The 23,278-nt window shown below is 39.2% G+C and overlaps 1 protein-coding gene across 3 annotated transcripts in view; it reads right to left on the bottom strand.

Moving 5' to 3' along the window:
- The window catches only part of LOC132141585 (protein FAM222A-like), a 91,449-nt gene that overhangs the window by 55,441 nt on the left and 12,730 nt on the right, over positions 1–23,278 (bottom strand). The window contains exon 1 of one of the 3 annotated variants that reach the window (XM_059551236.1): positions 10,586–10,839. The exons of 1 other annotated variant lie outside the window; for it this stretch is intronic. The gene's annotated coding sequence lies outside the window, so the exon portion shown is untranslated. Of the gene's footprint in view, positions 1–9,834; positions 10,840–23,278 lie in introns of those variants that run through there. One more of the 3 variants, XM_059551234.1, reaches the window with a different exon arrangement.

Raw genomic sequence — 23,278 nt, forward strand, 5'->3', positions numbered from 1 at the left:
GGGGAAAAGCCCTATGCAATGGCTTTTTCAATCACGAACCTATCGGATGAGAGATTTATTGTATTCCGACCCATCAACAATTAAACATCTATGCCTGGCAATGTGCGAAATACAAATCTCCACAGTTTTAAGTGTAACGCTCTGCATTCCCAGCACACAGCGTGAAGTCGGCAGCGGGGGTGTGGGATTGCTAATCGCAACATGGTCGAGGCCGGAGGCATTGTTTCCTGCAGTTGGTGGAAATTTCATTACCTTTCGACAACACTGCAAGCTGACTAACTGCCTTTATGAAACACACGGCGTGTACGATATAGATTGCATGTGTTTCAAGAGATTCAGGGCCATCTAAGTCACCGCCAATGACATTTCTGTTCATTGTCACTAGCTTGATTTACACAACCGGCTTTCAACGTAAACCAACTTTTGTCTTTGCGGTCACAGTTAAGGGCGTAATTAAATCTGTTAAACTTTCAACCGCACCGCATGACAAAACCCATTTTCCCTGGCAGTAAACTAAACAGGATTTGTAAACAGGTCACAGTCTAAGGCTCTCACTGCATTTTAATAGCCTTAATACGCTGGAACAGAAAGGCTAGCAATCAATTTTTCCCCCCACTTTAGAGGCTGCCCACCACAATGTTAATAAATAAGACTCAGAAGCACAGTGGGAGTATGATACTAGTCACCCCGATTGCCAGATAACCTCGCTCTTAAATAGAAGTGAAAATACGTCTACTGTATTCATCGTACCTCAATGAAATAATTCAACAGCTTGAATATGCTGTGTATATGCCTCTTTCAATAGTACTAAATGCAGAGGGTATATGCATACTATTGGAAAGGCGACCGACAGATAGACGGATGATTGAGCTTTGACTTTCAGCGCAGCCTGTCTTACCCTCCTGGGGGATTAGGAGAACTTTCCACTCCGTGAGAACACCAGGCACTCTGTTTTGTGCTGCAGTAAGCCCATATCTCATGCATGTGTTATGTCCTATCAGTGAGCTCCATATGTTCAAACAATAACACTGCTCTGTATAATAACAGGGCTGACATAGTTTAAGGGTCAACAGGAGAGTTGCAATGATCCAAGATAAGCTACGGATTTCAAGTCGTGAGAGATGTAACACTTGTGTGAGACCAGGCTGCAAATAATAAAAAGCAGGAAACACAAACAGGCCTTAAAGGAATGATTCAAGCTAAAATCCTGGTGTCATTTATTCACTCATGTTTTTCCGAACTTAATGAGTTACCTGGAATACAAAATATAATATTTTGAAGAATGTAAAGAAGAAAAAAAAAAGCATAGCAAGGCTGTCAAGTTTCAATAGGGCACCAAAAAATGGTTTATACAACTAATGCTTCTTACTTTAAGACAACTGAATTGAGAATGACTCTAAAAAATTTCTGAACTGAAACTGAATTTGAATTAAGGTAGCAAACAGGATGCAAAATTGCAACTCAGATTTGATTTGAATGGATTGAATCGAACTAAAAATTATAATCTTAATCTATAAAGTTTGTCAAGATTTTTAGTGCTGGAGTCACATTCAGAAATGTGTAAAGTTCATGGGCTTATGGGTGGAGAGAACAGCACATAGGATATATTCTTACTTGCATGTAAAAGTGCAACACAAATGTTTCCTAAAACACTTTGGTTCCCTTAAAAAAAAAATCTAACATATTTGAAACAACTTGAGAGTGAGTAAAATCAGATTTTTTGGGGGGGTGAACTATCCCTTTAAGTGATGGTGAGAATTATAGTCTAAACACCGCAGCATTTGATTGCAACGCTGGTTTCATTACAGCATGTCACAATGATGAAATGAACCATGGGAGGGTCTGGGAGTCAGGATATTGCCCAAATCTTTCGCAAAAATGGGGTAAAGAACAAAGATATCTGCAACAGCCAGTGTTGGGAAGGTTACTTTGGAAATGTAATAGGTTACAGATTACAAGTTACCCTGTTTAAAATGTAATAGTAGTGTAACTTTTTCAATTACTTTATTAAAGTAATGTAACTAATTACTTTTGAGTACTTTTGGATTACTTTTCTAAATGTGTGAAAATTAAAGAATAATAAATAAAAGCATATACATCAACTCAAATACAGTTATCTAATAAGCATGTGTCGTATTCTGTGTAATAAACTCCTGAAACATTGGTGTTTTTTTTAAACTGCTGTCTCTTTGTATATATGATGATAGTTTTCTCAAAATAAGTAAAATGCACATGAAGTGACACAGAGCAGTTCTAGAAATTATGTTTATGTGCTCGTGTACTCCTATATTGAGGCAGCAGAGGTTGAAAACACTGCGAGCTTCAGTAGGCCTATGTGTAGTAAATGAAACCATGTCTTTGCCATTAATTTACAGGAGGGGCGGACTGGGAAAAACATTCAGACGGGAAAATTCAAACTCATACAAACAAATTCATGGACAAAACTATTTTTGGTATGGACCTGAGATAAAAAAAATGTTTAAATCTTTAATTTGGGGACATGCTAAATAAATAAAAGTTCTCTCCTGAACTGCACCTTCACTTCCATTTTTCTCTTCAGTCTCTTTATTTTGCCCTGATATCCATCTCTCTCATGACTTTGATTGAACTGATTGAACAAAACTATACTTTACAATACAATACAATACTCTACAATACTACAATATCTTTATAGAAAAATCCTAATACTGTACACGAGTCATGTTTTTCCCTTACAAAAATTGACCATGCTTTTTTTAGCCTATATACAATAACCTTGTTTTGTTTTTTGCAAATGGATTTGTATTTATTTTTAAATAACTCAATTTGTAAAATCATTTTAAATTTTTGGTTACCACAGTTAAACAATAGTAACCATTTTCTCTGGATTTATAGTAATATATTAAAACGTTAATTTTCGTAAGGGTTGTGTTGTTGTCTGTCGGTAGCTCCCCCTAAACCTATAAGAAAAGTGCTTGTTTTTCAGCTAAATTACTACTGTAACATTACTACAGATAATAACGATGTCCTTTATATAGTAGCCTATTTTGAGTGATGACTGATGAGCAACGTGCTGCTGCTTGATTAAATAAATAAAAAAAACAAAGACAAAAAAGCATCTTTACAGATGAAACTGACCTGAAACCCTGAACAGTATACTTCTGCATCTCTGCTCCAGCTGTGCACTTCTACAGTCCACTCTCTTGCATTGACACTCGAAGTCTGATCCAAACCGGAGGCGCGGAGAGCGCGCAAGTCATGACTAACACTTCATGATTTATTAGAGATTTAATTATCAAATGGCGGATTCGCAAATGATCGCTTTAGTACATTCGGCAGGCAATTATACAATAATGATATTAAAATAGCGGGCAAAATCGGCTGCCAGGCCACCGGGAATTGTCCCGGTTCTCCCGGTGTCCAGTCCGCGCCTGATTTCCACAGACACGCAGAACGTGCAGGAGTCATATATTGCATTTTTGGGGCTTAATATTCACAGACACTAGTCCATGTCATGTTTTGATTCAAGTGTACTGACCTACTTTTGATTTAGTCATCCAAAATGTGGCATATTCCGTCCGCGTTAGGCATTCCGTTTTTATGATTGGATTCTACAAACTAGACTTGTGTTTCCGCATCCCGGAAATTATTAGGGCGGTATGTCTCAGAATAGTCAGTGCAATTTGGGAAAGGAATCATTTAAATCTGTATGTGGATGTGTGTAAATATTCAAATGTAATCCACTTTGTAATCGTTCAAAATTTCATAAGTAACTGTAATTTAATTACTCATTTTTTCTTAGTAACTGTAACTAATTACAGTTACATTAATTTTGTAATTAAATTACGTAACGCCGTTACATGTAACTAGTTACTCCCCAACACTGGCAACAGCATATAACAGAACTGCATTTTGCTGAATTATGCTGGCAGAGAAACAATAGTGAAGGGAGTACAAAGTCACTAACTGAAAACACGAAGCCGTAACTCATGGAAATTGAATTGCTCCATTTACAAGGAGGAACAGGATGCACTATGAATTCTCCAGAAAAGTTATTTAAAAAAAAACACACTCCTGTAATTCTCAATGAGTGATGCCCGGGCAAACTTTTCAGTCCTTCGGGAGCAGCGTGGAGGGCCACTTTCCCAGCATCCCCCATTGTCATCAGCAGGAAATCAATGTGCCCAGGAGGCCGATTACAGAGCCGTTTGTTTTTTAGGAAGAACAATTTGCCCTTCAAAAGGGCACTCTTTGAAAATGATTCCTGCTCGCTAGTGCGATTAGCTATGAAGCAGAGAGGATGTGAAGTTGAACACACACCATTTAATCTGCCGTTTTCCTCTGCACTCAAAGCCATGAAATGACAAACATGTCCACAGGTCTCTCTTTCAGCCTGAAGGGAGGAAAGAACAGTCCCTCCAAATGCTCAAAAGGAGTTTAACTGCACTTTTAAGCGTTTCACTGTTGATCTATCTTCAACAGCACATAAAAACTAGGATTTTTGTCAACAAGCCAAACTATCCAAACCAATTTGCTAATTCCAAAGCATTGGGATCTATGGAGAAGGCAAAGCTCTTCAACAGGCTGTGAAAACATCATCTCCTAGAAGCTGCAGAGACGCCAGAGATGGAAAGAGCCTGGAACGGCAAAATCAACAAGCCGCAGCCCGGCGTCTCATCTGGATGAGGATAAAGCTGCTGAAATTGAAACCGCAGCATAGCAAAGGTCAAGTAAACAACAACAACATGCGTTATCCTGAAATTCCATTTAGAGCAGCGCATCTTGACACCATTTTCATGCTTGGATTTTCTTCCCGACACTATTAATCAATATCACCTACGAAAGCAACGCGGGTTGAGCCTTTTATGTAGCGACAGGGGAGAATGGAATGCCATAAAGGAGAAAATCAAACAGCCTCCACCACAGGTGTTGCGCGTTAACAGATGTTGGGAACATTAGCATTGTACGAGCGGCTCGGAGAACGGAGTGGAGGAGAGAGGATAGGAATTGCGGATTACCAGGGGCACAGATATAATAGCTTTTCCGGAACAATGGCACCTCCTTAACACTCAATACTCGCAGGAGGAGCTCTGTAGGAGAGCAGCGAGACAGGAGTATTCACAATCCATTCACCACACTTTCACAACTAACAAAGACATTTTCTTTTGACACTCTTTTCTATTCTATATTTCTCAGCAGCCGCGGTAAATTGGTCTATTCATTTTTTCAAAGCACCAGTGATTTCAAAAAATGCACAGACCCATTCTGCTGGTGAAGGTAAAAGCAGCCAGTAAGTTTAGACACTTTTTTGGTGTTCTACTGTGGACATCAGGGCTTTCATTTTGAACAATACCAAGGGTGACAGCTGAATCTGGGACAAGGTCCATATGAGGTCCTGCCTCACCCCACACCCACCCTATCTTGAGTTAAAATTCAACTAAACCTCAAAAGATGACAAACATCGTGTTTGGATGGCAATGGCCTCTTGATCATTAGGCCTAAAAAAAAAAAAAGTTTGGTTCCGGTTGGTTGTCAGTTGAGGTCATTGGTCGGTAGGGATTTATATATTTTTTTTTATTTTTTTTTTTTCTCCAGTGGCAGTTTTACACACACACGCGCGCTGATTTTAAATGTGTGTACCGGTACTTTTACGACAGTGATTCTGTATTCCCGTTTAAAGTCTGTTGTTGCCATAGACACGCAAAACGCACACACACACACAAAAAGCCTTCGCGGGAGTTTGACAGGCGATCTCATAGTAGATTAACATGGAGGATTTGAACTTGAAAAACGGAGTGTACAGACATCTTTTTGTAGTCAAACAACATTCTTTGTTATGTTCATTTATGTGGTTTATTTGATTTTGATGCTATAAATTAACTAGAAGCAAGAGACGATCAGTTAGTTTTAACTGATGATCTAACTTACAGCGATCTGTTCGACACATTCAAGAGCCACAAAACGGTATTTATTGTTTACATTTCTTTAAAAAATGACCACATTTGAAAGGTGAAATAACCAAATGAGACTTTGTTTCATATTAAAAGTAAGCTGGTAATGTTAATGTCCTGTCTGTCAGCATGTTGTCAGTGCCCTCTCTGTTCCGCGATATATTGTTGACTCCCCCCTCCCCCCGTGTTTCTCTTAATGTTACGATTTCCAAACCTTAAGTTATAGCTCACTTTAGGAATTGACAGTTAAAGGGTTTTGATGCAATACTTAATGGTTTTTAACAGATTAATTAAGTGTAAAACAGCATTTAAAGGAAACTGTAATTTAATTAACGATGTGTGAAAGACCGTTCTTCCCCAGTCTCATAAAATAAATTTGGGTCGCACATAAATTGACAGGGTCGGTCGGAAACCGGAACCAAACGAATTTTTTTTTTAGGCCTTACCAGAAAAGGGAATTAAATAACACATCCCATAAGCAAACCCAATATACTAAACATGCACATGTTTCCTTCATACATTAACTTAGTATCGTCCTATCAGAAGGCAAACTAGCATGTGAGGACAAGGCTGTGACCTACGCCTTGAGAGATAGTGAGATGTTTGTACCTAATGACCCACTGTTTGGGCGCTCCAGAGAGATAAGTTCAAGGACCATGTCCTGCCCCATCCATCCAACTAACTGCTCCACCAAGCCCACGGGGGAACAAAGGGAAAGGAGGTAAAGCAAAAGATGTGTTTCTTTAAAAGCTTATTATTTACAGATACAGAACAGCTACTCTCTGTTATACATTTCCAGAAAGAAAGGTTTGATCATTCGACCAGGGAACTACTAGGACTATACCAGCCAACACAATACCTAAAAACAGATTAATATATAAAGCAGGAAATTAAAATTTTACTACTATAACTATATTCATGAGCGAAGCCCTTGCTCTCACTGGTTTTAATAAGAAAGTGGTTGAGTGATTTCACCCCATGGCCAATCAATCCATCAATCTACACAGTTATCTCTATATTCAAATGAACAGCTCACGCTTCTTTAATAATATCCTAGTGAAATTAAACTATCCATCAACATCTGCAGCAGAAACGGTGAAACGGGTACGAGTTCAACTTCATACCTCTGGAAATTCGCTCTTGATTTAATGTTATTAAGATCTTTCCATTTCAATACAGTCGGCAGAGGCTGAATTGCACCCAAACAGCGTTTCTCCATCAAGAAAGACCTTTCTGCTGACGGTGGCACAATCAACTGAGTTTCTTTTTGAATGGCTTTCAGGTCATGAAGTCCTTCCAAATCATCTTGACATCAGTTTTCTGTTGTCAGACTCTTCGTAATTACCCAGAGGGGAAAAAATAGCTACGGCACACGAGGAAAAATGCAAGTTTGACTCTCGAAACTAATAATGGGTGCAAATGTGCCAACATGATCGAGTCAGATGTGGAAAAAGTCAACAAAAAAGAGAATGTGACAAAAAGGAAAAAATAAATAAGCTATGAAGAATTAGAAACAATGCTGAGGCCATTCAGTGACCTAAATATTAGACCGTACCATATCACCACCAGCTATCTCCCCCACGCACGCTCAGCTCAGTTGAGATTAGCATTATGCTGGAAGCTCTATTTGTTTAGGTGAGATTGAGCCACAGAGCTAATACCGGGCCAATTTGCTCAGCGGGTCACGGATGTGCAGCAGGAGTAGGAAATGAGGCAACTCTGGCCCCCGGAGGTGAACCTTTCCACTCGTACATCACTGGATGTTTTATTCAATAGAGTGGCGAGCATACTCCTTGACAGGTGCTGTCTCCACGGGTGGAGGGAGTCGCAGCCCTCAGAGTGAGGGACTCTGCTGGGGTAATGAGGCTGCCAGGCCCTGAGGAAGGCCACATGCTGGAGTCGAGCTAAGAGCCAGAGCCCTAAGCCTCCGGAGTGATGACTTGCAGAGTGGAATGTCCACCGTGGAGCAGGGGGCCAATCGCATTAGTCAGAGCAGCGGAGAAAAGACAGGGGGCCTCGCGAGACATTTAAATTGTGATGTATGGTGGGGGAATAAAACTACTTGAGCTATTTTTAATAATGAATTAAAAATATGCTTAAGTTGAGGCTGTTTTGCATCAGATATTGTTAGGTAAAAAATGTTAGCCTGAATGCACTGTAAGTCGCTTTGAATAAAAGCGTCTGCTAAATGCATAAATTTAAATATTAATTGTTCAAGAACTATACAGCAACATTTAAAGATATAAGGTGTGCCATAGGACCTTCCGGGTAGGTCAAGCTCATGATTAGGTTGGTCAAACCTACCCAGGGGCCTCCTGTTGAGCCGGCCCTGAGGGAATAGTTTGTTAACGCTCTTAAAAATAAAGTTTCTTTATTAACATCAACAGTGCTACGAAGAACATTTATCATCCATCAAAACTTTATAGTGTAAAGTATTACACAAATGATTCACAGAAAAGTTCTATGAGGAGCCCATAATGGTTCTTTATATTGCACCTCTACAAAAAAAAAAAACTTTTATTATTTTTTTAAAAGTTTAACTACCATTTTATGATCTATGAAAGACTGTAAAAAGCGGGTTGAAGTCTCTGTAAATAAATAAAAACAACAACATTGTTTTGGCCCAACTGACCTTCTTTAACATCTAAATAAACCCAAGCTGCACTTAAGCTGGTATCCAATCGTTCACTGATTAGATTTCATAGATAGGATATGCAAAACATCAGTTCTTGGAAACTGCAAACAGTGCATGGAGAAGGAACAGCTGACATCCGAGTGCTGGGATAATAGCTTTACATAAAAAGATTGCTGACAACCAAGCCCACCGTCCAAACGGGCCTTGAACACACAAAGCATTTAATCAATCAAACCTTTCACATCTTGCCATGAGCCACTTCTAAAACTACTTACCTGAAGCTTTTACCCAAAACATCTTTCTTTTCATATGGGTCAGTCCTCCTGAGGCAACCTGAGGTTAAGTGCCTTGCTCAAGGGCTGAGATAACTGAGATAACTTGAACCTCCAACCCTTCACTTCCCAGCCCAGCAGAGCTCCAGCAGCACTGCTATTTCAATTCAGTAGTTAGCGATTAAGTCATAAAGGAAATCATTGACACACAGTCCGTGTTGAAACTAAGACGAGGAGGTGCTGGCAAAGACTTTCGCACCTTTTATTCAGATTCCCTCGCCTGCCACCGAGTTGAAACCAGATTTTATGCTTTGAGAGCATTCATCCTGTCAGAGCACTCTTTAAACACCCAGGGTGCACATCAAAGCGCGTCCTGGGGCCATTCAGCGCCCGACACCTCCATTTAATGCACTTCCATCATTTATTACAGGTAAAACCGTGAAACAAAGGTTGTATGTTCTGTGAGGGACCCAAAAGACGCCACCCGATACCACTTCACACGATTTTATGGCGACAGAAGCGAAGCGTTATTCAAATGAAGCCAATCATTGCTAAAAATCACCATCCAAGGGCGATTATGTTACCTTTCAGTCAAAGTTGCAATCACACATTTTGCATAATTGGGATTTTACTATAGTAGCCTACACTTCAAAATGTGTTTCAAAGTGAGCGCAACAATGTATCTAAATTAGGCTACCATAAAAAAAATATCACTGTGATAACCACAGTAGTAACTTTGCTTATTGTTTCCGTGATAAAATTGTGGTAATCTGCTATGAATCATAGATGTTATTTAAGGCCAATACAATACATTTCAAAGGAATATTATTTTTCTTTTAATCTACCGTTTTGTAGGCTACTGATATCCTACGTCTCGAGGAGCGTTAAAATATGATGAGTGCTTGAATCCTGCTTAATTATGGGGAAAACAAGCATGCATATTTTTATTAAAAGATCAGTTAAGGCTGAAATAATGAATAGGGGAGAATATATTTACCATAAATCGCTCTGTGGTGCTGACTAGACCTCCATGCAGGTTGGCGATGACAGGACTGAACGTGAAGCGGCCGAAAGAGCAGACGAGGGGGAAATAATGGGGGGGGGGGGGGGGGTCAATAATATCTCATTGTGTCCTTAGATGAAATGGAAAAATGTATAATCCCTGGTATATTCAGTTGACTTATTATAAGTTGATTTTCTGCGTTCTTCACACGCGTAAAAAAAAGAAAAACAGCTTCTTCTGAAGGATTGTTGAGCAATTTTTATAAGATATCTTCTTTTTTAATGAATCCGATCTATTTTTCTTTAAATAGGAGACGGCGGATCAAAGTGAGAGGCTGTTTCAAAAAACAAAACAAAACCGTTAACTGCGTTTTGAAACTAACGTTACCGTGAATGATTCCGTCGGTCAGGATTTTTACCCGTTTACTAACTGGATTCTAATCTCCGAGTAAGACTGAGTATGAAATTGCCAACTCCAGTAAAAACGACAGCTTATTCTGCTGACACGAATCCGATAAATAAATAAGTGCTTTGCCAATTAAACAAACTCCGATTCGCAGATGTTCTTAAATCCAAAGAGCGAACAGACTTTGGCGTATACAATCAAGAGGAATGTTTTATTTTCGGCATATACTGAATGTTGTATAGTAGAAAGCCCTGGCTGTGTTTAAGGCGATATTCCTTTAACAGGAGAGCAGGTGCAGGAATGTAATATACGCCGTTAAATCCTCGAGAACAGAATTCACCGTTCACTTCCAGCGGTTCTCTACATCCCCTTCAACGGAAACCTTCCGTCGCGATTTCAACTCCGCTGTCCGTTTAATTATTCCTCTGAAGGACTCCAAAGGTTGCAGCTCTTGTTCAAGGTAATATCAAGCAGGAATAAATCAACTTGAATCAATAAATTGTCTGTATTCCGCGTCTCTGTGATACGCTCGCAGGCACTGCGCCTCACCCTTGCGCCGGGGAGCCGAGACTGACAAAAACCCGGAACGGTGCAGACTCTCGCGCCTCTAAAGACCGCCCACCAGCCAATCAGCGCACGGGGTGATTTAAATATTCCCACGGGTCGTCCAATCACTGGTAATTGAGGGCTGTTACCACGGTGACGCTGTCAGCGTCCAAACGTCATATCAGAAAACACGTTTATTATGAACGCTCAGGGACTGGACGTTGGTCTTGTGAAACTGTTGGGGACTGCGTTAACAAAGGTTACAGCCAATAACTATCAAATAAAAGATGAACTATTTATTGGCATATATATATATGCACAGTGTTGGGAAGGTTACTCTGGAAATGTAATAGGTTACAGATTACAAGTTACTCTATCTTCAAGAATCGGCTAAAAACACATCTCTTCCATCTTTATTTGACCCTCCGGAGCACTCTCTATTCATATTGTATTCTTTTTTTAATTTATTTTTTTATTATCCCTTTAAGACTTGCACTTTATTCATTTACTGCTTGTTTTCTTAAAAAAAAAACAATAATAATAATAATAATAACACTAGCTTTTCTAATCTTTTTGTATTCTATCTGTTTTCTTTTTATTTATTTTACAATTAACAAAAGCAAAAAAGGCCTCTAACATTAACTTGCTCTATTATTTTTCCATTCTGTCTGTTTTTTTTTTTTCATTTATAATATTGGCCTAATTTAAAACTTGTACGTTATATCATTTCTCTTTTGTTGTTTTTGATTGGTTCCATTGTCCTCATTTGTAAGTCGTTTTGGATAAAAGCATCTGCTAAATGACTAAATATAAATGTAAAGTAAATCTAAAATTCAATAACTAGTGTAACTATTCCAGTTACTTTATTAAAGTAATGGATCCTTACTGATTACATTTGATTACTTAAAAAAAAAAAATCATTTTCAGACCTTTAACCAGGCGTTAACCTTACAGTAGGCCTACTCAAAACTGATTACTGTCAGACTTTCAAAATCCTTTATCCCTTTAATTAAGATTATAATAATTTCATTTTAAAGCACAGCCACCAGAAAAATCAGACTTACTTTAAAATCATTCTGAAGTTATATATGGGTTTAAAACCATAACAATAAATTGTTTAGTAGCTACTGTTTTTTCAATTAAATCTTTGCATAACTATGACAGAAAACAGCTGGCATCTAACAATGGCTTGGAAAAAACAGCTATTCTTAAAATACTTAAACTCGTATAGGCTACCTTCAACCCATAAAGGTTGTATTATTTTATTCTTTATAGTTATGCCTGCTATGTTGTCGACCTTCCTTTTAATATTGTGAAGCTACTACTAATTAATTATTTTTTTTTAAAGTAATCAAATCACAATAATATGGTGATTGGTTGCAAGTTTGGTCATTAGCTGAGTTGAATATGATTTATGCATTTTTCTGTAACTCTGTGACTTACACGCTTGCAGCCTTTTTTCAGTTTAAAATGCTGCTTTTCCACCAGTGGGAAATTATCCAGTGTAATATGACATTTGACACATTTGTTTTGTCTCGCGCATACATAATTCATTGCTTTTATGCGCGCTCATGCAGCCAGACTGTTCGCGTTCAATCTTTATTGCAAATTGCGTCCACTCCAATCAAATTTGAGCAAGCACGTGTGGCATGTTAGTCGAGTCATCTGTTTATGAAATCAACAGATAAAATGCTCTCCCACATGCATGTCTTAGCAGGAGTTCAATTGATTACCGATGGATTGTTCTCAGAGACATGAGATTGCATGGTTACCAGGTAGGAAAGAGTGGGATTGAAAGACAACATTAGACACACTGGTTTAGTTTTAATCATGCACACTGACAACTCATAAGAGCTATTCTATTTTATTCTATTCCATAAAAGAGTAGTCTGTCCATCTCTCTCAAAGCAATTTAACCTCTTCTTAAGCTTCAGTAATTCTGACTGTTTGACATTGAAAACATCAGAGAAGGCTAGATCCTATAGGCTGATCTTATGGGGAGAAGCTGACGCCTAAGGAAGAATTCTGACAGCAGCCTGCAGCTCTGACTAATGCCTTTCCATGCCTTTCACATCTCAAATCAGCCCAGCAGGCATCCGTGTCAGGTCGGTGTGAAAATCTTTTAGTTTTGAATCAGTGAATAGTAATATTGATATGGGGGTTGCTTAAAGGTTGAGTTTTATTGAGAACATAAAGGAAAAGGGGTTTGTTTTCTTCAGTGAAACTTCACTGAAAACAACCAAAATGGTAAACCGCTGTTTATTTTCTAGCCTTAATAAAAACTGATTGTTGTGTCAGTTAAAGTGCTTGAATACACCCTAAGCTCACCTATTTTTCATCTTTGTTGTTTGAAGTTTAATGATTGTTTTGGTTTTGCTTTAAAAGCCTGTTTAAAGTAATAGTTCAACCAATAAATGAAAAATTTGCTGAATGTACTCCCTTTTCGATTTGGAGAAATGTAGCATTACATCACTTGCTCACCAATGGATCCTCTGCACTGAATGGGTGCCGTCAGAATGAGATGAAACCATCACAACAATCTACAGCATGACTCCAAAACATCAGTTAATGTATGGTGGAGTGCAAACTGTGTTTTGGTAATAAGCAAATCCATCATTAATGTTTTTAACTTTAAACCGTTGATTTAAAATATGAGCCTTCTGTCCATAATATAGCTTCTTCCAGTGAAAAAATCAACTGGTCTGGATCTGGAGAGAAATATGCAAAGATCAACAAATGAGAACAGTCCAAAAAAGTTTTAAATAAATGTTGGTGGATTTTCATGTGAGATGACAACAGGGGATATACCTTTTTACTGAAGGAAGCATTATTATGGAAAAAGTTTTAAAGGTAAAACCTCTTAATAGATTTGTTTCTTACAAACACCCAGCTTTTCACTTTACATGACATCAGTCGATAGAGTGGGAGTTGTGTGGATTATTGTGATGTTTTTATCAGCTGTTTGGACTGTCGCTCTGGCGGCACCCATTCACTGCAGAGGATATATTAGTGAGAAAGTGATGTAATGCAGAATTTCTGCAAATCTGTTCTGATAAAGAAAGAAACTCTTGGATGGCCTGAGGGTGAGTACATTTTAGCAAATTTTCAGTTTTGATTAACTTTTACTATGTCAGGTTCCACTAAGACAACATGCCTCACTACAATTCAATATGTGTTTACCCTATTTTCTTTCCAAACTAAAGCCTAAAATGTGTTTTAACATCATTATTGATGAGGATTGTATGATCTTTGAATAATATTGATCTTTAAATGCAGGATATTGTGACGAGCGTCCTAGGAGGAATTGATGTCGCCCTGGCAACCAACGGCATACACCTGCACGTCCTCACCGCCGGCTGATCGGTCACAGCTGCATCTCATCAGAACACTGCTCTTAAGCAGCACATGCTGAGCAGACAAGACAGTCACTGGTCTTGAACCAAATGCACGCTGGACTAACCATTTCTCTCCAGAAAGCAGCGAGTGACCGACAGCCCACCCACTTTGGAGCACGTTTGGACACCCACTTTCACTTGGATTGAGCACTGAAGAGCACCGTGAGCACCAGCCTCCACGCACCGGCTTGCCATCCTGCACCTATTATTATTGTAGATAAAATCCACCCTCCGGGGCCTTTTGTTCTCGAAACCAAAACTTGTCGAGTGATTCTTCACAATATTTAAAATGTACCTGATGTATACTTGCAATAGCTCCACTTTAGCACAATCAATTATAATTCAGTATATCTGTAGTTGGACTTTAGCACTACTTCCACACAATAAAAGTGAAGAAAAGCACAACATTAGTTATTCCACTTTAGCAGACTTTAAGTATACTGGTTTAGTATACCAATAGTACAAATGCAGGGTATTTTTATTAAGTACATAAATATGTAACCGTATTTGTAGTATAGGTTCACTAGGGAGTACAGAACTAAACCGATTAAAAAGCCCTGGTCTTTTTATTATCTATTGTATGTTGTTAAGGAAAAAATCAAGTAAAATAAACCTACAACTCTCTGTTCTCTGAGATTTTACTATACAGGAAGGCTGTCTTGGTAAATGGCATTTATATGACTCACCAGCTTCTGAGATGCACAATGGCAAAATGTCCCATCTGTGATTTGGAAAAACTGCTCCTTCTGACAAAACTGTCACTTGACATTTCTGCTACATTGAGGAATTAAATCTGAACCGAAGCAACCTTCTCTTACCCTCTTCCTTGATCTTTCCCTCCTCATCCTTACGTTACAGTTTGTTCCTTTGGAGAAGTAAGGCAGTTTAATTGAGCAAGATTCGAGTCTTCACAAACTGCAAGGTAACAGAGCGAAATCGATGGAAACCGAGGCATGGGAAAAAGAGATAACATTGATTTATCTGCCATCGATAGGGCTGGATCACTGAATTCCGCTGCCAGGTGAAACGTGTGCTGTCTGCCAAAAGGATCTGAAAAGGTGTCAGGTGGTCAGAGGACAGAGAGACAGAATGAGGGAGGGAGAGAAAAAGAGAGAGAGAGGGGGAGGAAGAGAGATTGAGAGCGCGAGGGCAACTTGATGATGGAGAGCATGGAGGAGGGCAAGGGCAAATAGATATCAAGCTGAAAAAAAGAGCTTCTGATGAGATTGAGAAATAGGGAGTCGGGTTTAGGGTCACAGGTGTCACACACACACACACTACAGGTGGCTGATGGCTCTGTGTGGCCTCAGGCGCAGCAGTAAAGGTCAAAGAGAGATGTATGTTTTCCGTACAAGTGCTCTTAATTGTGGTGTTTTGTGAGCAATTGTTTATTTTGGCTAAAACTTGACTACAAGTTATATTGACGGCGTATAAGGGCTGTTGTCAATAATAACGACTCATTTTAAAATGATCCAAGATATCAATTTTAATTTCAATTCATGTGTTGAATCATAAAACCAAGCATGATGCAGAATAGTTTTGAAATGCATGGACATATAAATAAAATGAAGTAACACTGAATTCAATTCAATTAACTAATTTAACAACAAAACGTTTTAAAAGTCTTGCAGGTTTATAGGCCTTGCTGACAGACAGAAAGTCAGACAGACAGAGACAGATAAATAGACCAATTCATTTTAAACTTCAAATCTACAACACTGATTCGCCCCGCCCACAACAAAATCTGATTGGTCCAAAAATGAAAATAGCTGCGCATTAAACACGTTACAATTGGGAGTAATTGTTGCATGTTGTGTAAACACTTTGCCTTCAGAGAAAATAGAAAAAAGACATGTCGTAAGAACTAGGTTTAACAGTGTGCCCTTACCAGACCTCAACAAGATGCGAACTGTTGACTAAATATCAAATATGTTCTAATGGGCTATTATTGTGCCACGTAGCATTTTTTTTCTTTCAGTGGGGACAGACAAATTACGTGTCACTGCAAACTTTGCACCTGGGGACACGGTGTGAGGCACCATTGTACTCTTAATCTTTCACTATTTAAATAATGCCGGTGTCACTTTATAATCTTTTAACGTATAATTTTTATCTTAATAACACCCTTTCATGAGAGAGGGAGAGTGTGTTATACAGAGCTCTGGTTAGGTATGAGTGAAATTTTACAATAGGTAAAGTTTGCATTTGAGATAGAAAATGGAGATAGGGTGTTTTATTGGGACAATGACCATGTGTTCCCTGATAGTCTAACCGAAGAGCAGTCAAGTGGAGGATTTTGGCTTTGTGTAAGTGTTAAACCTTTGGGTGTGAAGGCCCACACTGGCTCCGGCAGGTCTGCTTACCTGAAGAATCTGTTAGAAGTCATTTACTCCCCTGGCTTTCCATTGCAGAACAAAGGGACAGGTGTGATCCAGGTAAGATAAAAAAAAGTGTTATTTATGAGATAAGACCATCCTGTGAGGAAAAGTGAATTCAGCCTGGATGACCTGTGAATGCAAAGGGATATTCTGCCACTTGGGCTGAAAATAAAGCCGTTAAAATGTTTCTACTTTTAAAATGTGAAACAACTTCAAGGAACTGCACGGCCAGAGAACAGAACAAAAGATCACGACACCGAGTGCTGTGTCCTCCCACAGAAAAGACTCTTTAGTGTCTGCGTTTTGACAGAAGCCACCAGTGAATTGGCAGTTTTCTCTGTAATCAACAGCTGATTTGGACAGTGCTGCCAGGAATAGGCCTTTTAGGCATTTTTTCACCATGCAGTGTGTCAGCATCACGCTTGGCTTTTTTAAAGGCCTCTTAAGAGAGGATGGACCATTAGTGTGCCTGACAACATGAGAGATCTCTGTGTCTAACAGCAATCGTGGGGTAGCTAGGGTGGAATGGTAAACCCTATTAATGACGAATAAGGTCTACATTGGGGTGTTGAAATAAATCATTGCATCGATACATCGCGATGAGGTAGTCGATGCAGTGATAGACCATAATCGATTATAACCTTCTGATGTCACGTGAAAATCTGAGCTTAGCTTTTTCCCACACATGGCACGTGTGGGAAATCAACAACAAATGTAAAAATAGATGTAAATGATGCAATATATAATAATAAATGCTCTAATAGCAGTGAGGTTTAATTTTTATTATTTTAATTCAGTGTTTTCAGTTTTCAGGTCAGTTCCGTGTTTTTTTTTTTTTAAATTATGAAAATCCACTTATTATTAGCTATGCATTCAATGGCACTTCAATGACTACAATGACATGACATATAATGTAATTGCATTGTATGCAAATGGTTTAAAACCATAGAAAATAATGCAATGTTATGGCAACTATGGAATGTTATGGCAACTATGGAAATTTCATAAGTGTAATATTTGGTCTCCAAATCTTAAGTATAGGTTTAGGGAATAGTGCAACTGACCTATAACTAAATATTTCTGTCTTAAATCAGAAGATTTAAGGGGAAGTCGTGGCCTAATGGTTAGAGAGTCGGACTCCCAATCGAAAGGTTGTGAGTTCGAGTCCCGGGCCGGCAGGAATTGTGGGTGGGGGGAGTGCATGTACAGTTCTCTCTCCACCTTCAATACCACGACTTAGGTGCCCTTGAGCAAGGCATCGAACCCCCAACTGCGCCGCAGCATAAATGGCTGCCCACTGCTCCGGGTGTGTGTGTGTGTGTTCACTGCTCTGTGTGTGTGCTTTTTGGATGGGTTAAATGCAGAGCACAAATTCTGAGTATGGGTCACCATACTTGGCTGAATGTCACGTCACTTTCAAGATCAGAAGATCTCTCTCTCTCTATATATAGGTATATCAATCCAAGTACACAATATGTGACCACATTAATTTTAAGAATCATATGCTTTTTTGTTTGTGTAGATAAATTGTTCAGAAGGGTTTACTTTGTGCGAGAGCAACGGAAAACTGCGCACAAGCGGAGAGATTTGCGCTCGCGCATTGTATTAATGCATTAATGTGCTTTCGCGCTACAATAATGCCCTCTCAACATGTGTCAGTAAAATAACGCCATATATATGAATAAACAATGTCGTAAATTAAGATCTGCTCATGTTGCGCCGTATATCATTTTAGGTGTTTTACAGTGCATTTCAACCAATCACACTCAATTCTGTCGAGTTTAAGAATGCAATGACTAAACAGAAGCGTTCAGATGAGTCCTTGCTGAAACTCATCAGTTTTGTTGAGCGCGTTCGCTCTTGCGAACTCCCTCGTCATAAACAACAACGCGGAGATGTATAAGTGAGAGATTAATTTCACAGTTTATACAGCTTCAGTGATTATAATGGTAGATATATCGGTTTTTTTGAGAGTGCTTAAACTCGCGATAGATCAATGTTAGTGATAATGTCACTCTATAGCCTATAATTTATTCGCTGTTTGAATAATCATTCTAAATTGTAATCTCGTTAAAAACAAATTCGGTCCCATTAAAACATTATATTTAACCTACATGACACCCATATCTGGTTCTTGCCTAAAAAGACGTGTTTATGATGTTTAGCCTACTACATGTTTAATTTAGCCTTACCCTGGAGTTGATTCATATATCTATGCTGTACAGTCACTGGCCTTAAAATGTTTTTAGATATGTAAGCCACACTTAAAAGTATAGTCCAGCCATAAATGAAAATCCTGTCATCATTTACTCACCCTCATGTCATTTTAAACCTGTATGACTTTCTCTCTTCTGTGGAACATAAGAGAGGTTATTTTGAAGGATGTCAGTGAACAAGCTGTTATGGTTCCCATTGATTTCCATTCCATTGTATAGACAAAAACAAAAATACAGTGGAAGTCAGTGGGATTGGAAACTCCTTACCAGCATCCTTCAGAATATATTATTTTGTGTTCCAGAGAAAAAATGAAAGTCTGTTTCCCATGGACTTTCATTACATGGTCAAAAAAAACAATGGAAGTCAATGGAACCAAAACGGTTGGTAAGAGTCTTCCTAGTCTTCCTAGCTAAACCAGTGGTTGCTTTATTAGGGCATCTTTCTGAACTGGTTCGCTGGCAGATGCCACTTGATTTGATATTTTAATAACTAAAACAACAAAATTCCTACATATTTATTGCTTAATTATGCCAATGGTCTTTGGGGAAACTACACGTATGGCTATTTTGACCAACATCAAGCATTTAACCATTCTCGCCATTATGGTCCACGATCAGGTGTTTTTATGAGTGCAGTTCATCATTATTGTCCCTCGCTGAGGTCAGATAAAGGAAGACTGATCATGTATGATTTTGGAGAACATTCTGCTCTGACCAATTTCACACCTACTTTCTCACCTGATACAGTACCATTAATTCTGACAGGTCCTCTTTGCCATCTGGGATTTTAAGTGGCCTTTCCTGCTCTTTTCCTCTGGCTCTCTCTCTCTCAGAAACTCATCATCTCCCAGTCTTTAAAAGATGATAGGTGCAGGCTGAGACGGATACGATAGCAAAGTTGCCAAGTCCAAATGAGGATTGTTCTTGTTTTTCCTTTAGTATCCACTTCTGCTCCATTTTGCAATGGGCAACCGATCACAGTCAAGAATACATTTTATTCAGGTTCCCATAATCAGCCCCCTGCATCATCGCAGCAGGATTTCTGAATTTTTGTGCGGTTTGAAGTTCAACTAATTCACAGTTTAGCTTTGAGACTAAAATGAGATATTCATATGGACATTGCATGCTTTAAAATTACCAATTGTGTGCCTGATTAGGGTCAAACGGCACTTTTATTAACGCCATTCATGAAACATCTTTCAGCAGAGCTTAAAAAAGGCAGCACCTGGGACCTCATGACCTCAAAAATTATGCTTTATTAGAAGGCTTTTCTCAGAAAAGGCTTGCACCTGAATAAAACAAGAAATGTCACAGTCTCTGCGCTTTCAGCATGAAAAACCTGGTCTGAAATATGTGCATTATTAACTACCTGCCCCAGATTGCCTCTGGGAATGGGGTTTATGGAGAAGAACAGGATCAGATGACTAGAAACACAACAGAAAGAGAGAAAGAAGGAACATGTAATCAGCACTTGAGGGGGAGCCCAGCTGAAGGAAGTGCTGTGCAATTAGTAAAGTTACAGAATGGAGAGCAGTACAATTAAATAGTCCATATACCGTTCCAGGGACATAATTGATTCACAAAGTGGTTTTTATTGCTAGTCAGCTCCTGCTATGCCATAAAAAGTGCAAGCTGAAAGAAGCTTTTAGATAAATAAGCTCCAGGTGCTCATTTCCATGCTTGCTCTTCCTGCTGGCCCCCCCTTTCCTGCAGTTCACTGTGTCACTGGATGTTGGAGTGGGGTGTCTCTGCACACCGCTTATGCCCGTTAATATGCTTGCTTCTCTCTTCTGCTCCCTGTCTCATGCCTTCCATTCCTCTCAATGCAATTTTGATGTGTGCCACTCCAGTTGCCCTCATAGCTCCCACTTTCCTACTCGCGGTGTACACGTTTTAACCATTTTACCAATTTTTCTTTCTTTCTGTCGCAGCTGCAGAGCAGCTCTGTATTCGATATTCACATGCCAAGAATGCCAACGTGGGGCATTTGCATATGTACGGTGGGGAGTCGATATAAAAAGAAATAAAATTAAAATAAAAATTTGCCAGGAAAGGGATTTTGCCATTTTCAATGTACAAAGCGCTATCGACATAATGCAAAAGAGTTCACTTACATAACCTCAGTTTTTTTTTTTAAAAATGGTGAGAATTAAATTAAACCATGGCTTGTTATTCTAGAAGCAAGCTGTTGCCTTTGAGTGGAAGTGGTTTTAATAATATCACACCATGTGCATTCATTTAGACCAGAGGAAAAATGATTCTCAGACTGAGCCTGGTTTCTCCCAAAGGCTTTTTTCTAAATTTCTGTCACCAACGGAGTTTGGCTTCCTTGCCAGTGTCGCCTTTCGCTTGCTTAGCTGGGGTCTAAAAGACACCTATATTCAGAAATGACACCGGGTGAGAACAAAATCTGAACTGAAATTAATAACGACACTATTATCTTTTGCTTTATAGCTGAAATAAAATTTGTTCATGATGAACTTTGCAACATTGAAGCTGTTATTGAACAGAACTGAATCAACACTGAAATGACTTGAGCTGAATAATGACCCCATTGTCTTGCTACAGCTGCTTTATAGAAAAAAATATTTAAAAATCAACAAAAATTACCACCAAAAAAAAAAATGTAGAATAGAATAAAAGATAAAAAATTATAACAAATATCTAAATCCTATATCTTTAATTCAACAAAGATCAAATTAAACCAACTGCACAGAGTGCTTGTGCTTGTTTGAATGAAAAAGTTTCCGATCACATCGCAAAGCTTCATAGCTGGAGAAAGATTTGTTTTTTAATTAAAATGAAAAAATAACACATTTCTACACTCGTCCACGTCCATGACGCCCACAATTAGCAAATCTCCATGATGCAACACCTGCTCATTTCTGACCCCTGACAATCTCCTTGTATAACGCATCCCAAAAGATCCTCTGTGCCTTAACCTGGCTCTTTCTTTCTCTTAATCTAACTCATCTTTCTTTCCCCTCTGCTTTCCTAAAGGTTGGCTGCCTCTCCATCTGTCAGTCAGTCATTGTGTGCAAATCCCAATCTTTGACTGTATTACTGTGTTTAAACACCATTTGTTTCACAGCTGGCACGAGAAGCATCCAGCTCCCCTCCTCGTGAAGCACCGCTGCTGCTAATCGTCCTTCCACCCACATCCCTGCACTTCCTCTGTCTCTCTTAATATCTCGGACCACGAGTTAGACCCCTGTCTCTCTCTCCTTCCCTTTTCTCGAGGAGGCGTTTAGGTGTTGCAGGCTGTTTAGCACCTGGAAATCAGTTTGTCTGGAGTCACGTCTCTCTCAATGCAGCTATTGTCATTCACTAATGCTGGGCTGGGTCAAGATATCCTTCCTCCAACATGCTTTAATTGGGTTCTTGCTGAGAACTCACACAAGCACACACACACACACACACACACACACACACACACACACACACACACACACACACACAAACACCTCTGAACGAAGGTGAGGAATGTCATTGTCATCATGCGACTGCAATTGGACAGGATCTGCAGCCAAAAACAGCACTTCCTCTCTGGCTGCCTCTAAACGGCTGGGTGTGGGGAATCGTTGTGCAGCCAGGCTATAATGTCAGACACTTTGAAATCCTTGCAATGTACAATCATGTGTCATTTTAATCTGCAGTGGCTCTCATCAGCGACAGTTCCCCGCCGAGAACAGGCTCAGCTGATTAGCAGCGAATCACTCGCCGTCCGAGACTCAGCTTGCTCTGACGACAAGACCAATGTAAGGCTCGCAGGATGTCAAGTCTTTTCTGTTTCCATCACTAATCCTCTGAGAATTCCTACTGAGAAAAGAGCCAGAACTCTGCAGTCACATCAGATAAAATGAGATTACCTTTGGGTGACTTTATGCAGCATTTTAATCTCTCTGTTTTTTTAAGACCATGCAATCAACTGCCAAAGCAATTCCACCACTCTATTTCCCTTCTCTCTGGAGGCTCTGACAGGCGTAAGACCGTCTGGGCCTGTCTTTTACCCGATGCTAAAGGTTTTACCCTTCGCAGTTTGCAACTCTGATCCCACTGCCAATGGTGGCAATTCGTCTCCCAGGCAACACTCTTCCCTCCTGGCTAGTGCTATGTTAATTCAGCAGAGGGTGAAAAGTTAAGAGAACCAATCCATTCACATCACTCATGTCTTGGAGAGAAATCTTTAATAACACAAAATCTCTGTTTCACAACCCAGTGAGGATCTTATTCCTTCCAAGACAGCATCCTGACTGAAATGTGCCCTCAGAAGTGACCCATCTGGAACATCTTACTCTGTACATCATACAAACAGCGTCTGTCATGAAAATCTCATGAAAGTTTTTTCAGTGGTGATTTTGGTAACACTTTAGTACAGGGACCAATAATCAATAATCTACATCCCTAATCCTACCCAATACCTTAACTTAACAAGTACCTTAATAACTATTATTAAGCAGCTAAATAGGGGTTTATTGAGACAAAAGTTGTAGTTAAT

Source organism: Carassius carassius, chromosome 5 (assembly GCF_963082965.1).
Source record: "Carassius carassius chromosome 5, fCarCar2.1, whole genome shotgun sequence".
NCBI lineage: Eukaryota > Metazoa > Chordata > Actinopteri > Cypriniformes > Cyprinidae > Carassius > Carassius carassius.